Below are 16,240 nucleotides of genomic sequence, written 5' to 3' on the forward strand. Positions count from 1 at the left end.
GGAATAGGGCAAAACTTATGACTAGGCCACCTCACTCCAAGTTAAGGTACTTTTTATAATTTCATCATTTGATTTCCAGGAGCTGCAGGTGGAACCGAAGGTGTGGCTCTCAATTTTTTCCCGAGGATGAATCTTGGAAAAATGTAGTGGTGAAAAGCAGAGCGATGGGAGATAGGAATTAGTGTGGAGGAGAATCTAATTACTTCTGAAAGTAGACGAGTAAGATTAAGTAGAGGCAATTGGACATCTGGATCATTCTTGCCAGCTTCAAAGTCTTGGTGAAACTTCCTGCTGCATATTACAAGCCTCATTCATTGTCCCCATTAAAAACAAAACAAAACAAAAATCCTTTATTGGAAATGGACTCAGATGACTGAAAGAAAATAACCAAAACCTCACCGGTAGCTTCAGCTGATTCTAATATATACTATCGCAGCGACATATATCCATCTTTAAAAGCATTTGATGTCCTAACTCACTGCTAGTGTTTTTTCTTACAACACCCCTGCTCTGAGTCATTTTTAAGAGCTTCAAACAATGACAGAGAAATTTCTGTAGATGAAATACCAGCTTACATATTAAACTGGTTACTCAAACTTATTTGTAATTTACACCTATCAATGCCGTCTATCAAAACATAAATCAAAAAGTTTAAATACTTGATGTCAAGTCGCTCCTTCCTGTTTCAAGCAGCTCCACAGAAACTCTTTCATGTCCTGAAATGGCCGGCACTGCGCATACTCCTTAATGATTAACTCATTAGATACCACTTTTTCCTTTTTAAAATGGACACATATTAGCAACAAGTCACATGCATGACCCCTTTTTGTTTGAATACAATATTCAATTAAGCATTAAAAAAAAACCCACTCTGAAATCCTCAATCACAAACCTAAAAGTTAAAACAAAATCAGCACTAACTGTAATGGTTTTGAAAGTTACAATACATTTCAGCACAAGTAACAGACATTTAAATTATCCAACTGTAAGTATCTTGTTACATTTACAAATTATGTCGGTTTTTCAAAACCAGTACAATGAATGTTAAGTGTCCTATTTAATTAATAAAATGTGCAGAGTATTTAGTGAGATTAAGTATCAAATTTATAACATCCAGACTGAGATCCAGTGGTAACAAATACACTATGTCATGAAAAAAAAAAAAAAAGTCATTAGTAACAATAACCCCATTCCCTAAATTGGGACAGACAATCAAGTATCTTTACATTCCATCTTGTTTTGGCAATGATATTTACAAACAATTTTACATTGACTGGGATTAATGGAGAAAAACATCGTTGACTGCCCTTAAAAAGAAGAAAAAAAACATGTTTAGCAAATGTACAATTATAATTTAAAACTCCACAACTTTATCCCTATATTTTGTTCCACACACATATACGAGCCATCATGTCAGAAGTTAAAGTCATGCCTAATTTAACATTTCCTTAGTTGACTACTTAGAAAAACAAAAGTTCATTCGAAATAGCATCGGTGTCAAAGGCGAAGGTCCCTTCCAGATTGTTCTTGGAATCAAATTCATTTACACCTTTTACCCTAACCCCTTTCATCTCTCCCAGTGATAATACAACGAGTTACACCCCTAAAGAGCCACCCTGATCCCCTAGTTTACATATTTCCCCTTAGACTGAAATTTACTTACGAAAAGAGATTACAAAGGGGCGTCTTGACACTTCAGGAGAGGGTCATTCGCTGATACAATAGACAAAGAATCGATACTTTCGAGTTGCCATAGCCCCACCCCCTTCAGAACTGCAATGTGTTTGGCTAAATGATTTAAGAGCCAAAGAATACGCCTCTTCCTCCGTTCATACTTTATAACGTTTTGTCTTTTAATTTTGCATATGCCTTCGTCTCCCACACCCCAAACACACGATGTACCTTCCCTTGGCGCATTCTAGCCAAACTTTCCCAATGTCAAGTTCCCTACAGGGAAAACTAAACAACCTTGAAAGTTAAAATTCGGGAGAGACAATGTGAAATTAATCACACATTTCTTTCCAAGACATAACTAACTGCTTGCAAGTAAGAGTCAGGAAAAGTTCATTTACATTCTGTCAAAACCAGTCCCTCCCGACCACAGCGAGGCTGACAGTCGGTCACTGCCCCTTACTCAGTTTTCTCTCCCCGCCCCTCCATGTTAGGTTTTTTTTCCCAGTCCGTTTCCTGAGAATTTCCCGGTCGCACTCATTTGTTAAACACTTTAAAGGTCAGATTTGCCCCCATCCCGCCCCCAAAACGTGCTTTACAACCCCCAAACACCACAGCACTTTTTTCAGAATTACCACCAGATTTTTTTCGGCCTGCCGTAACAGACGTTACAATCGGGAAAGAGGCCAGCCACCAAGTCCCTTTTTTAAAAATCGCATGTCACCTCTGGCTCCACTCGAAAATGGCGCCGAAATCGAAGAACTTCTTAAATTTCATTGCAAGCTTTTTGCAAAGGTTTCTGGGATTTGCCTGCGAAGCTGTTTCGCCGCGTCCGAGAGCGAGCGAACGTGCAAGCCAGCAAGGGAGAGAGGGAGGAAGGGCTGGGGAGGCGGAGAGACAGACCGAGCGAGCGACACACGGACAGCGACGGACAGCGACAGAAGCGGGGACCGGGACTTGGGAGACGGCGAGGTTGCGGGGCGCGAGGTGCCGGGCACGGAGCTACAGGGACGCAGAGCCGAGGGCCGGGGTCGCAGCGCGGAAGGGACGCTGGCTGCTGCCGAGGCTCGGAGAGCGGCGTGGCGGAGGCGGAGCAGAGCGGCGCGGAGCTAGGGGCCAGCGCGGAGCGCTCCCTGGGAGGCGAGCGGCGCAGCCGGCGGAGAGGCTCCCGGAGCCGCCCTAGAAAAAGCCGGCTCGGGGGGCGTGGCCACGCGCTGCTGGCGCTCCCCGCCCCCCGGTGGCCCCGCTCGGCTCCGGGGCCCGGGGGCGGAAGGGGGGAGGGGAGGAAAGGAGCGGTAGGGAAGGGGGTTGTGCAGGCGCTCGAAGCCGCAGCCTTGGCCCGCTGCGGGGGCGGGCCGAGAAGGGCACTGGGCGCCCAGAGTAACCAACACCAAGACGAATAGCGAGGGCTCGGGGAGAAAAAACGGAGGATGGCAAACAGCAAAGCCAAAGGCACGAGATAGCACAGCGCGCACCCAGAGGCTCCTCCGATGGACGCCACCCCGCGCTCACCGGTCCTCTGGTGGTTCCTTTAAGCCGCCGGGAGGGCGCAAGGTGGCTGAGCGAGGCTTCTTGTTCGGTGCTTCCCAAACCTGAGATGGTTTGGGAAAGGAAACAGGGGGTCTCAGACCGCGTGGATGCAGCGCTCTCGCCACGCGTTTTGAGTGCAGGTCTGTCGAGACGCCCCAGCCCTCGCCACCCCACCAAGCTCTCAGGTAGAGAGGCCCCGGGACAGGGTGAGCCCCATAGTCCTCTGGTGGGCATAACAGAGGGAGGAGCAATTGTTTACACATGTGTCCAGTACAAGAAGGGAAACTGATATTTAAGACTGAAGTGGGGAAAACGGGAGGGAAAGGAGCCCTTATCCTGGATGTTAGACCCTATTAGGGACCATGCTATTTTGTATTTGTGAGAATGGTATTGAAGGTAAGGAGGTCCTTATCCTTGAAGATGCATGTTGAAGTGTACAGAAGTGAAATGTCACGATGTCTGCAGTTTTCAAATGATGCAGCTAACATACGCACACATTATGAGAGAGAACAGAAAGGAAGCAAGTATTGCAATATGTTAACAGTTGTTGCATCCTGTTGGGGGTGGGGGGTAAACAGACGTTCGTTGTACCGTTCTTTCAACTTTCCTAAATGAAAATTTTGGAAGAGTTCCCTTATAAAATAGTGCCTGAATGCTAAGAAAATGAACGCGCCTTCTTTTCCTTTCCCTGTCCCGGGTGGGACAAATCTGCGAGCAAGCAGGGCTCAAGGCCAGTGGGGTCTGGACGGGAAGAGCAATGGGTAGAGCTGGCCTGCAGCTGCCATAGCCCTGGGCAGGCCAGGAGGGGCCATTGGAGCCTTGGGGCAGATGGGGCAAAGCTCTGCGGAGGAGCTGCCGAGCACGTTGGCCCCGGGGGCAGTGCAGGGTGGGGACTTCCTGGCGGCTCTCAGCAACCCCTGGTCCGACTCAGACTCGGTGGGCTCGGCTGCGCCATGGATGAGCAAAGAAACCCGTGGGCCGCGGGGAGCTGAGCCGCGCGCCTGCAGTCGTCGCCACCGCGGCCGGCCACCGCATTCCCCGAGGGAGGCCGTAGTTGTCGCGGCCTGCAGACGGCGCGCGGGGTAGCCCAGAACCGCGTGCGGGCGCTGGGGGAAAAAAAAATCAGGTGCCGAAAGAAAGCAGCAACACGCGCGCGCGCGCGCACACACACGAAATCAGTTTGCAAAAATAAAACCGCGGAATCTGCCGTGCTCGGCGCTCGAGTTTGAGCTACTTAACTCTCGCATGCATTTTACTGTGATATTTCTGTAGAGTTGATGGAAAATCTGAAATGTCTTTGCAAGGGCGATCTCGCAAACCCAAGGCGTTGCAGGCGTTTCGCAGCCTTTCGCTGGCGTCTGCGGCTCTTTTCCGGGGCGCGGGGAGGGAAAAGAGTAGCGTCTTCCAGGGTCTGCAAAGCTGTTTTGAAAAGTTAACCAAAAAGGTTTTACAGAGCAAGATTTTCTTTTCAGGAAAGGTTTTTAAAACGGCTGATACTCGTCCAGTTTCGATGGGCGCTAAAAACTCTTATTACTAAGCTACAAGTTTCCCTGTTAAGATTTTCAAAAACCCTCGTGGACAGGGCTGAAAGTTTGCCGGGCTGTGAGACGTGACTGAACACGCTTCTAAATCCTCAGATAGATCATTTATAAAGCTCTGGTGCCCTTGGGATGAAAGGCTTTGCTGGGTTTTTAAGGCTTGCCTTCGTGGGTAAATTTGCTTGGGTTGCTACAAGTAAGCATTCATTTCCCCACCTAAATTAGTAAAAGGGCAGAAGATTCCAGCGACATAAGATAAAAGTTGAGTTTGTGGCGTGTTCTCTAAAGACAAATTGTAGCAGCTTTCTTTATTAAACTCCTTTTGCTACCTCAGCAAATTGGAGAGCCAGTTGAATATTGATGAATTCTTTGAGGGTGAGTAATATTGCTACAGGCCGGAGAAGGTAAGGGAGGACAAGCTTAAGCATTTACTCAAGTGAACAACCTTCAAATGTTTTTCAACTGTGATGTCTCAAGGATTTTCTTAGGACCTTTGAAGCAAACCCTGATTCTGCAAATGGCTTCTCTTTTGGTAGGCCCTTCCCAACTTGACAAAACTCACAGGATATAAATTGCCCTGAGAAGTGGTGAGAAACTTATCCTAGCATTGAAAACAGGCACAGCTCACCAACTGGGGTGTTAGGTGGGGCCTGCAACTGGTAGTCAGGCAACTTCTTACGGGGCAACTAGGAACCTGAAATGAAAATTGCACACCATCTATTGTTTTTTTGGTCCCTTCTGAAATAGTGTTTCAAGGCAGCTGTTTTCAGGAAAATAGCACATATTTTCCTTTCTCTTTTTGTTCCGTGAAACATTCGGAAATTATATTGATAAGGAATAATCATAGTTAGCCGAGGGAGCAATAGCTTTGAAGGCTCTGAAGGCACAGCTGAGAAAAATAAATTAGCTCTAGACTAGAGATATTCAGCGAGGAAGTTATGCATAACATGGTATTTGGCATAAATTTTGGAAAATGTTTTCTGGAAAGCAACTGTGAATGAATCTTGGGAAATAGATACTGGAGAATCAAGTTGCATTAAAACTTATTTTTGTAAGTTACAAAGAAGATTTCTAGAACTTCCCATTTTTATTTTAAATAGAAATGCTGTTTATGATTGTGTTTTTAATGAAGGCCTTGAGTTAGGGAAACAAGACTTTCCTTATGTTGTAAATATCCAGAAGTCTTTAGAGAGATAGAATCAGGATAGAGTTACAAATTTAACAGAAAGAAAACTGTAATTGTGTTATGAAGCTTCTATTGTGTTATTTGTAAAGGCTTTTTTTCAGGGTTCAAGCAATGGCTAGCAGTGAGTAGTAACTGTATAATACATAATGTAAGAATGCTTGTCCTACTCTCAGATTAAACAAAAAAGATAGTGTCCTTTGGTAATTTTTATTTTATTTTATTTTATGAAATTAATTATAAAATATAGTTATTTGCAAAACTCAGAACTTTGGGAGAAAAATTCTAATCTTAACTTCTCCTACCCCCATGATCTCACCAGGAAAAAGTAGAATGAATTAGTAAATTTTTCCTTTCTGCCAAAGAGAAGCTTAGTAAGTCATTGGTAGCTGTTGCTTTTGATTTCTAGATCTCTTTTCCCTCCTCAAAGATGCAGAATCGCTACCTTCAGTGCTGCCTGGATTTCTTCTTTCAACCAGGCTTTTTTTTTTTTTTTTTTTTTTTCCCCTGGGTGTTTAGTGTCATTGTCTTAATTATTCCTGGATTTTTGCCCATTAAATCAAAGACTGTCTCAGATGACGGCAATGATTGGAACTTTTTGCTAAGGAGGGCGAGAATGAAGGGGTGTAGGACAGTCTCAGTGTCTCTTTACACCATGCTGGCCCTATAGTGCAACCTGTAAGTGGCCAGGACTTGCTGTCCTTTGCACAGAGCATGAACTGACAGAGCAAAATGTAATGACAGGGGCACGGAGACCAAAAACCCATCTCTTGTAGGTGTGGTGGCCATAATGGGGGTTCAAGTATAGTACTAGGCTAGATTTAGTCACTTGCTTTCACCATAAAATTATGGTAATCAGTTTCACCTCACACTTCTAGCACTTTCCTTGAATTTCAGCTAATTATAAAAAGGAGAAAAGAAAAAGAAACCCCAGTATATCAGTGTCAACCTGTTAAATGCAATCTTGTTGAGGGAAGCTGAAGTGCCTTTGGAAGGTTGGTTGCTCCATTGATATCAAAAAAATTGAAATAAACAAACAAAAACACCAACCAAAAGTGACCAGCACCAAGGATGTCCTGTAAAAAGCACAGAGCTCTGCTTTGTGATGTCTGAATGACATCGCTTTCCGGATCTTGTTATATGAAAAGAAAACACTCCTGGGGGCAAATAATATCTTGCTGGGTAGAAAGAATAGGAGGGAACCACAAATTGAAGAGTGCGAAGGGATGCTATCTTTGTTTAAAACCAAGATGCAGCTGCAGTATTTTCCAAAGCATGAAATACGTTATTGAAATAGCAGAGAGAAAGTGAATGTGCATATCTGAAATGTTTACATGAGAGATGGTAACACGACATCATCCGGAACTGAACTCACTCATGGTTGCCATTCTTTTCCCCGAACATCCGTTTGCATTTAAAAAAATTAAAACGTAAGAGATAGAGTGTCAATTCACCAGGCATGGTGGTGGGTGCCTGTAATCCCAGCTACTCGGGAGGCTGAGGCAGGAGAATCGCTTGAACCTGGGCGGTGGAGGTTGTAGTGAACCGAGATCGCACCACTGAACTCCAGCCTGGACGACAGAGCAAGACTCTGTCAAAAAACAAAAACAAAAAGGCAAACAAAAAAACAGCGATAGAGTGTCTAGGACTGATGAATAATGCCATTTCTTTTGCCTCCTGTTTCTTAAAATTATTCTTGGGCTTGAGATTGGGTGGGATTTTGCAGCGGTTCATGACCAGAGTAAGCCCCAGCCCTACGCGTGGAAGAGGAAATGGAAATCCAGATCCCGTTTTTAATTTTAGCATTTGCCCTAAACCCAGGGCTCAACAGCTTCTTTAGTCCAGAGTCCCCAGGAATGCCTATGCCGTAGGCAGGGAAGAGTGAAAACGAGAGTAGGGTGGAGAGCAAGGGCCAGGGCAGAGGAGAGAAAGAAAGAAGATGAAAGAAGAGAAAGAAAACCAAGTCCTTCTCCTCTGTCCCTACTATCTGTCCTCAAGTTCAGAGTCTCCACTTGCCACCATGATGTCATCAAGGTGACCTTTTCAGGCCCCCCATTTATCTCTCAGCTGAGTTCTGCTCCTCTCCCAGTGGTCCATGGAGTTCTGCTGGGAAAACACAATTTTGATCATGTTAATCCTCGGCACAAAAGGCAGATGACTAAAAAGCTTAACTCCTTAATGTGGCATTCAAGGCCTTCTACAGTCTGGCTCCAGTCTTCACCTCTGCTTGCATCTCCTACTCCTCCAGTCACACCTTCTTTATGCATTTATGCTGGATATCCCTGTTCCTTCCATTTCCACATCCTTTTTAGGCTCAGCTCAAATGCCACCTCTTCCATGAAGCCTTCTCAGATGGCCTCAGAGTTGGAGTTAACTGCCTCTGTCCTGTCCTGTCACAGCGCTTTAATGAACTTAGTTGTTCTGAGACTCTCTTCCTAACAGACAGTAAGCTCCTAGAGGGTAAGGACATGTCTGTCTATAAGTATCTTCTCAGCGCTTTGCACAATACTTTGCATCCGTTGATGTCCAATACATATTTGTTTTTTTGTTTTGTTTTGTTTTTATTTGTTTGTTTTTTGAGATAGAATCTCCCTCTGTCGCCCAGCCTGGAGTACAGTGGTACCATCTCAGCTCACTGCAACTTCCGCCTCCCAGGTTCAAGCAATTATCATGCCTCACCCTCCCAAATAGCTGTGATTACAGGCATGCGCCACCACACTTGGCTAATTTTTGTATTTTTAGTAGAAACGGGGTTTCACCTTGTTGACCAGGCTGGTCTCAAACTCCTGACCTCAAGTGATTCACCTGCCTTGACCTCCCAAAGTGCTGGGATTACAGGCTTGAGCCACTGTGCCCAGCCAAGTTAGAAAGAAATCCAATACATATTGTTAAGTGAACATATACCTGAGAAGGGAAAAAAGGAACCAGAAGAAGTGAGAACAAGGTGCTGTGGTGGTGGTAAAGATGATGGCTAACATCCTCAAGAGTTGGCTTAGGCACCATTTGGTGTTCTTGGTGCTGACCAAGGGTTGTTGAACTCATATCTAACACGTTGACTTCACAGATGTCCATCTGGGACTGACACTTGGAACACATCCTCTGGAATAATATAGAATTAATTTGCTTTTAAATTAGCTGCTCAGTACTATAAACTGTCTCCTGAAAATCTGTCACCATCATTTTATACTTTTAAGCTTCAAGTTGATCCTTGAAGGGAAGGTGGAATTTGGATGGAATGGGCAAAAGAGCATTTTCAGAGGCCAGGAGACAGAGAAGAACTGAAAGGAGATGGACCTAGTTGGACAGAGCCTTTCTACTGGGGAATTAGAGACTGGTCTGGACAAGTAGGGTGATGTCACATTATGGGGGTGTGGGGGGGGAGCGTGGTGGCTCACGCCTGTAATCCCAGCACTTTGGGAGGCCGAGGCGGGTTGATTGCTTGAGGCCAAGAGTTGGAGACCAGTCTGGCCAACATGGTGAAAACCGGTCTCTACTAAAAAATACAAAATCTAGCCGGGCCTGGTGGCGTGTGCCTGTAATCCCAGCTACTTGGGAGGCTGAGGCAGGAGAATGAAGAGTAGCTTAAACCCAGGAGGCAGAGGTTGCAGTGAGTGGAGATCGGGCCACTGCACTCCAGCCTGGGTGACAGACTAATATATCAAAAAAAAAAAAAAAAAAAAAAGCTTGGGCGCAGTGGCTCACACCTGAAATCCCAGCACTTTGGAAGGCCGAGTTGGACTGATCACGAGGTCAGGAGTTTAAGACCAGCCTGGCCAAGATGATGAAACCTCGTCTCTACTAAAAATACAAAAATTAGCCGGGTGTGGTGGCAGGTGCCTGTAATCCCAGCTACTCAGGAGACTGAGGCAGGAGAATTGTTTGAACCCGGGCAGCAGAGGTTGCAGTGAGCCGAGATTGCACCTCTGCACTCCAGCCTGGCCGACAGACTGAGATTCTGTCTCAAAAAAAAAAAAAAAAGAGATTATGGGGGACCTGGAAGTAGGCAGAGGAGTTGTGACTTTAGTTGCAGTGTTTTTTAACAGATTCTCTGGGCTTATATGGTATAACCCTGTGGCCTACAAACTATGGTAAACCTAGGACTACCTGAATAATTAGAATATCCCATTCTCCATGCCACACTGGAGTGAACTTTCTTATTTGGGAAGATAAAGAGTGGAAGAATACTATTTATCATATGCCTATTCCGTATCAGGAGATGTACTGGATTATTCCCCCACCCCAGGTATTCCCTCCCTGTCTCCCCCCTCCCTTTCTCCCTCCCTCTCTCACACACCTGCACTTGCACACACCAGAAGTCCCAACTAGGACTTGATATTAATTAACCTTTAAAGTTAATCAATTTTTTGTTTAATTACTCATACAAAGTATGCTATGAAATACCAGTAAATATCAGGTTGAAAAATTAATTGAAAGACAGACACTTACTATTGTGTGCTGATTTGATGGAACAGAGGAGTGAAAATAGAGTACGTACCTTCTGGATTGAGACTGTGGTTTTCATTTTTGTTTTTGTTTTTTGGTAGTGGCAGAGCTTCAAACTGGAGAATGTTCTTTTTCATGGGCAGTTTAAAAAAATTGTCATTAAATATTTTCGCGAAGTTAAAACAACATTGATAGTAACTTGGGCAACTTAGATATTCCATTCCCTGTACTTGCTGTAACTCAAATACCAAAACCTATTTAGAGTTTAGGTGCATCTATCATTAGAGGCGTGTGATTTCTTTACCTGGGTAAAGCGAAAGAAAGTTAAATTGATGAAATATGAAATGAAAATGAGAATTAATTTGTAGAATGAACCATAAAAGAACGAGATTTTTGAAGAGATTATTTTATTTTGATTGCAGACTGTATATTATCACAGGGAGTTGCTGTAGGAATGACATTGAGGCTTACTTTTGGGTCAATTTGTTCCTGTCCTGACCCACCCTTGGCAGTGGAGAGAGCTAGAATTTCTCTAACTCCATAGAAACCAGTCTCACTGTTGCTTTAGGACTGGATTCTCTCCCTACACTGGGCTTCCTTTAGTGCTTTGTTATGTAAATACAGCTTCAAAAATAGAATAAATATTCTGTAGGCATTACTTGGAAAACGAGCTTTTCTTTTAAAGATGTGTGCTTAAGTTGCAGACAGAGCTTTAAAGAGCTCTTGATAGAAATATATTTGGCGAAGAGTCAAAAATTTTAAAGTAACTTTAAAAGGTGAATAATTTACATTCGTATAGTGTTTATATAATAGGGTGTTATGACAAAGCCAAAACAACATTGAAAATAACCTGAGCAATTTAAATATTCTTCCTAGTAACTGTAAAATAAAAGTGCCTTCGCTGACAGGGAATTTTTTTCATGTTCCCAGGTGGCAGGGATTATTTCATGTTCCCTTATATTTGAAAACTGGTATTAGCATTTACTTCTAGGACTCAGACCAATTCCCCCTTACCTGTCAGAGAACATCTAGCAATGAATGCTGACAAAGCTACGGAGCAAAGTTGGGCAAACCTGTCACTTCCCTTTCAGAAACCTGTTTATGCACCCTCCTGCAATCCCACCACCTGCCCAGGCCAAGTAAGTGAGCCCCTCTCCGCTACTGGTGTTTCATCATTCTGGGAGCTACTTCGATTTCATGCATTGCCCTTCAGGTAAGCCACAGGAACCTCACCACTGGCCATGCCAGATGGTTGTGAATTGGATAAGAACAAAGAAAAACGGAAGTAGCAAGTGGTGGGGAGTTTAGTGTACTATATGACTTACTCATATGCAAGTCAATAAGCAAAGTCCCCTGCCTCTTGTCCTTGGATGCTGGATAATAATAAATATAAGTATACATAATATATATACATACATATATACGTGCATGCACACACACACAGACACACATTACCTGGATCCCCTACCTCCTCACCCCACTCTGAAAAACTTTAGAGTATCCTTGGCCTGATCTGAATTACATTACATTAGAGAATTGTTGAAAGAGTTCATATTACTGCTAATGTGGGGAACATAATTAGAACCAACATTAGCGCCTCTACCCAGTATCATCATTGCTATTATTTGATTTACATCTTACGCTTTTTTCCTTTGGCTTTAACTGTCTTTGTCAATCTCCTGTTATAAAAATAAATAGAAGCTTCCTATGAAATGATTTTCACCAATCAGTCAAGTCCTGTAACTTGTTTTCCTTGAAGAGGGAAAATATAACTGATGGACACAAGGAAACAGCAGTGGCATAGCATGTCCTTTTCCACCCTGTGTTTTGACATTAATGGTATTTACACAAATAAACTGAAGGACATTGCATTTGTGGAGTTTGCCAGTGTGATAAGATTGAAGGGGTGGTAGGAAACCTCTACACTGGTCCCCACTAATCCTGCCTCCTGGTGTTCCCACTCTTCTGTAATCCCTCCTAGCTTGTGAGCTAGATCAGACTCTTTTAACAAGTAGAATATGGCAGAAGCCATGGGATGTCACTTCTGTGACTTCTAATTTGGGCCTTTTGTCATCCCCTTCCCCTTCTCCCTCTTCATCAGCTGCCATGTTATGAGGACGCTTGGACAGCCTATGGAGAAAGCTACAAGAGAGGAACTGAGGTCTGCTGCCATCAGCCACTTGAGTGAGCATGGGAGTGGATTCTCCAAACTCCAGTTAAGACTTGAGATGACCACAGTGGCAGCCACAGCTTGACTGCAACTTACGAGAGACACTGAGCCAGAGGCACTCAGCTAAGTCGTGCACAGATTCCTGACCCGTAGAACCTGTGACACAATGAAGGTTTGTTGTTTTGGGGGTAATCCGTTACTCAGCAATAGATAATGAATACGGAAGGCCTTATAATTGTATAACCAACGTGAGTTTATAAGCGGAAATCTGACCTCATTTGTTTTCTCCTGAAAAAGTTGTAGAACAATCACAAGACTGCAAGTCACTCCCTTTCTTTCTCTCTTTTGTGGGAAATAAACAAGTATAATTACAATTTTTAAACCCATTGTTTTATTCTCAAATAAAATTACAATTTAAACAGGATATTGTAGAGCTCCATTGTAGGGATTAACACTAATGAGAATTAAAGGACATTTTCGTAAAAGCCAGCTTTTTTTTTTTTTTAAATAAACACTCATCCCTTGATAATGTATTTCTTTTTCATAAAATTAAAAACAATTGTGGGTATGTAGTAGGTGTATATATTTATGTGGTACATGAGATGTTTTGATCCAGGCATGATGTATAATAATCACATCATGGAAGATGGGGTATCCATCCCCTCAAGCATTTATCCTTTGTGTTAAAAACAATCCAGTTACACTCTTTTTGTTAATTAAAAATGTACAATTAAATTATTATTGGCTATAGTCACCCTGTTGTGCTATCAAATATTAGGTCTTATTCATTCTTTTAACTATTTTTTTGTACCTATTTATCATCCCCAGTTCCCTCCCACCACCCACCCCACTACCCTTCTCAGTCTCTGGTAACCATCCTTCTACTGTCTAGCTCCATGAGTTCAATTGTTTTGACTTTTAGCTCCCACAAATAAATGAGAACATGTAATGTTTGCCTTTCTGTGCTTGACTTATTTCACTTAACATAATGACCTCCAGTTCCCTCCATGTTGTTGCAAATGACAGGATCTGATAATGTATTTCTTATAAACGTGTGTATGTGTGTGTGTGTGCTTAGTTTAATGCTTGACTAAGCCTTCATTACTTGTGAAGGAGGGACGGGTGTATTTCTATGCATCTCCAAAGTGGGCTATAGGTTCAAAGTAGTAAGAAAAGACTTTTTGCCCTTAACATTTACATATACTTTACACAGTTTTCTAAAAAACCTGGTTGGCTACTTTCAGGCTACGAGAATAAAAATTTAAACGTTACTTTGAGTTTCCTTTTATGGGTGAAAAATCTCGCTATGGCCCTAAGTTTTAAATATTTGACAAGCAATTATCATAACAAACGGTTTCAGACATTTTTGGCTTTCCCAGAGATTGAAAGGTGAAAATGTTCATTTCTTTTGTTGGCAATGAAGCATTTCATCTTATTATCACAAATATGATTAACACTGTTATGGATTTTTATAAATTATGTCATCTTAAAAATTAAAGAACCTTACCACAGTAAAGGAGAAAAACACTCTTTTGAAGTGGCATTTTCAAAAGGCAAATGAATTAGTCAATTTGAAATGCAGGTTTTTCACAAGGTGTTTTTATCTTCCCATCTTTAGAATGGTTCCTTTAGCTTATGGGCTCCCACGCCCTTTCTCAGTACCAGTCAGTCAGTCAGTCACCTGGATTGACCATCTACTGGGTACCTTCACCAAGTAATGGAAAAGCAAGGCAAAACAAACAGGCTGGGCATGGTAGCTCACGCCTGTAATCCCAGTACTTTGGGAGGCCAAGGCGGGTGGATCACGAAGTCAGGAGATTGAGACCATCCTGGCTAACACAGTGAAACCCCATCTCTACTAAAAATACAAAAAATTAGCCAGGCGTGGTGGCATGAGCTTGTGGTTCCAGCTACTCAGGAGACTGAGGCAGAAGAATCACTTGAACCCGGGAGGCAAAGGCTGCAGTGAGCCGAGATCGCGACACTGCACTCTAGCCTGGGCGACAGAGTGAGACTCCGTCTCAAAAAAAAAAAAAAAAAGCAAGGCAAAACAAACAGGAGACAGCCCCCACCCTGCCCTGCTCAAGAAATATACAATCGAATTGAGAAGATCAAACATGCACCTGAAATGTTTGAAGAACACTTTTTACTGAGTAATGATATGTCCAAGCCAACAAGTGCAAATTACTATTGAATTTTGAAAAATTATGCCCAATTATCCTGAGACATTAACCCATGAATGATCCTTGACCACATCTTTTTTTTTTTTTGAGACAGGGTCGCTCTCTGTCACCCACGTTGAAGTGCAGTGGCACGATCTTGGCTCATTGCAACCTTCACCTCCTGGGCTCAAGCAATCCTCCCACCTCAACTTCCCAAGTAGCTGGGACTACAGGTATGCAATGCACCACCATGCTTGGCTGATTTTTTTTTTTCGTATTTTTGGTACAAAAATATAAAAATACAGGCTGGTCTTGAACTCCTGAGCTCAAGTGATCCTCCCACCTCGGCCTCCCAAAGTGCTGGGATTACAGGCATGAGCCACCATGCCTGGCCTGCATCTTTGTTCTTACTGTTTCCTTTGCCTGGGATGCCCTCCCCCTACATCTTCACCTGATTCAATTCTACCTCTCACTTCAGGTCCAATTCATAGGCTCCCAATTCTGTGAAGCCTGTGCTTACTCCCTCTTGTCATGTGTTGTACCGGAGACTGTAGTCTACCCAACTCTCCTCCCTAAAATTTCATGAGTCATACTTCTTTCGTATCTCTGATCACTTCTCTTCTATCTATTTTGATGACTGTTCTTCTCCTGCCCTTTTCCTAACAATGCCATGAGGATTGAGTATTAGAGAATTCTCTTTCCTGCACTCATGTGATTCCCCCAAGACTTTATCTCCCAGTAATTACATTTCTTGAGCTGATTCCTGGACATATCTACTTGGATGTCACTGTCATCTCAAACTCAATGTGTCCATCCTAGATTCATCTTCCCCCCATCCTCTACCATCACCCCAATTTCCTTACTTAAATCCAGGGCTTACCATGCCTTCTGAGCTTCTAGGGCCCTTGATGGTGACATCTTTGAGTCAACATCTTCTTTTTCACATATATCCAGTCAGACAAATCAGAGCATAGCTTAAGTCTTGTCCTCCATGAAACCTGTCTCTTTGCTCTAAGGCCTGGAGCTTTCCACGCTCCAAATTCAATTTCTCTCTTAATCGTGAATGAGGCTTATGTAGACATTTAACTGTTTCCTGTAGGCTAGAATGAATGAAGTCCTGTTGTTCTTCACTTGAAATGGGTCTCATTTTCTTCTCTTCCTACCCTTCAACTCCTTCTCCCATCTGCTGTCCTTATCTCCTCTCACCTAGGTGAGAGCAATAGCCCCCTAAGCAGCCTCTCTCCAACACGGTACACTTGTCCACCCTGTTCCAGGGGTTATGCCCACAAAGAATACTCTTTATCCTCTTCTCTGCTTAGCCAAGTCCTCCTCATCTTCTAACAGTAGGGTCATTGCCTATCTCTACCAAGAAGCCTTCCTGGATCTTCTAGTCCACATGGAAGTCTCTCTTCTCTGGGAGTGAGTTTTGAGCATAGAGGGGGAAAGTGGACTTTGGTGCTAGACAAACCTGGGTTTGAGTTCCAGTGATGTCATTTCCTAATGGTACAATCTCCGTTTCTCTGAGCCTTAGTTTCCTCATCTA

The 16,240-nt window shown here is 43.3% G+C and overlaps 1 long non-coding RNA gene across 1 annotated transcript; it reads left to right on the forward strand.

Annotated features, from left to right (window-relative positions):
- Nucleotides 1-3,209: 3,209 nt before the first annotated feature.
- LOC105554751 lies at nucleotides 3,210-13,491 on the forward strand. Its single transcript, XR_001008374.1, has 3 exons — nucleotides 3,210-3,407; nucleotides 11,457-11,578; nucleotides 12,467-13,491. It is a non-coding gene; the product is annotated as an uncharacterized LOC105554751 (long non-coding RNA).
- The last annotated feature ends 2,749 nt before the right edge of the window (nucleotides 13,492-16,240 follow it).

This window comes from Mandrillus leucophaeus, unplaced genomic scaffold (assembly GCF_000951045.1).
Source record: "Mandrillus leucophaeus isolate KB7577 unplaced genomic scaffold, Mleu.le_1.0 Scaffold659, whole genome shotgun sequence".
Classification (NCBI taxonomy): domain Eukaryota; kingdom Metazoa; phylum Chordata; class Mammalia; order Primates; family Cercopithecidae; genus Mandrillus; species Mandrillus leucophaeus.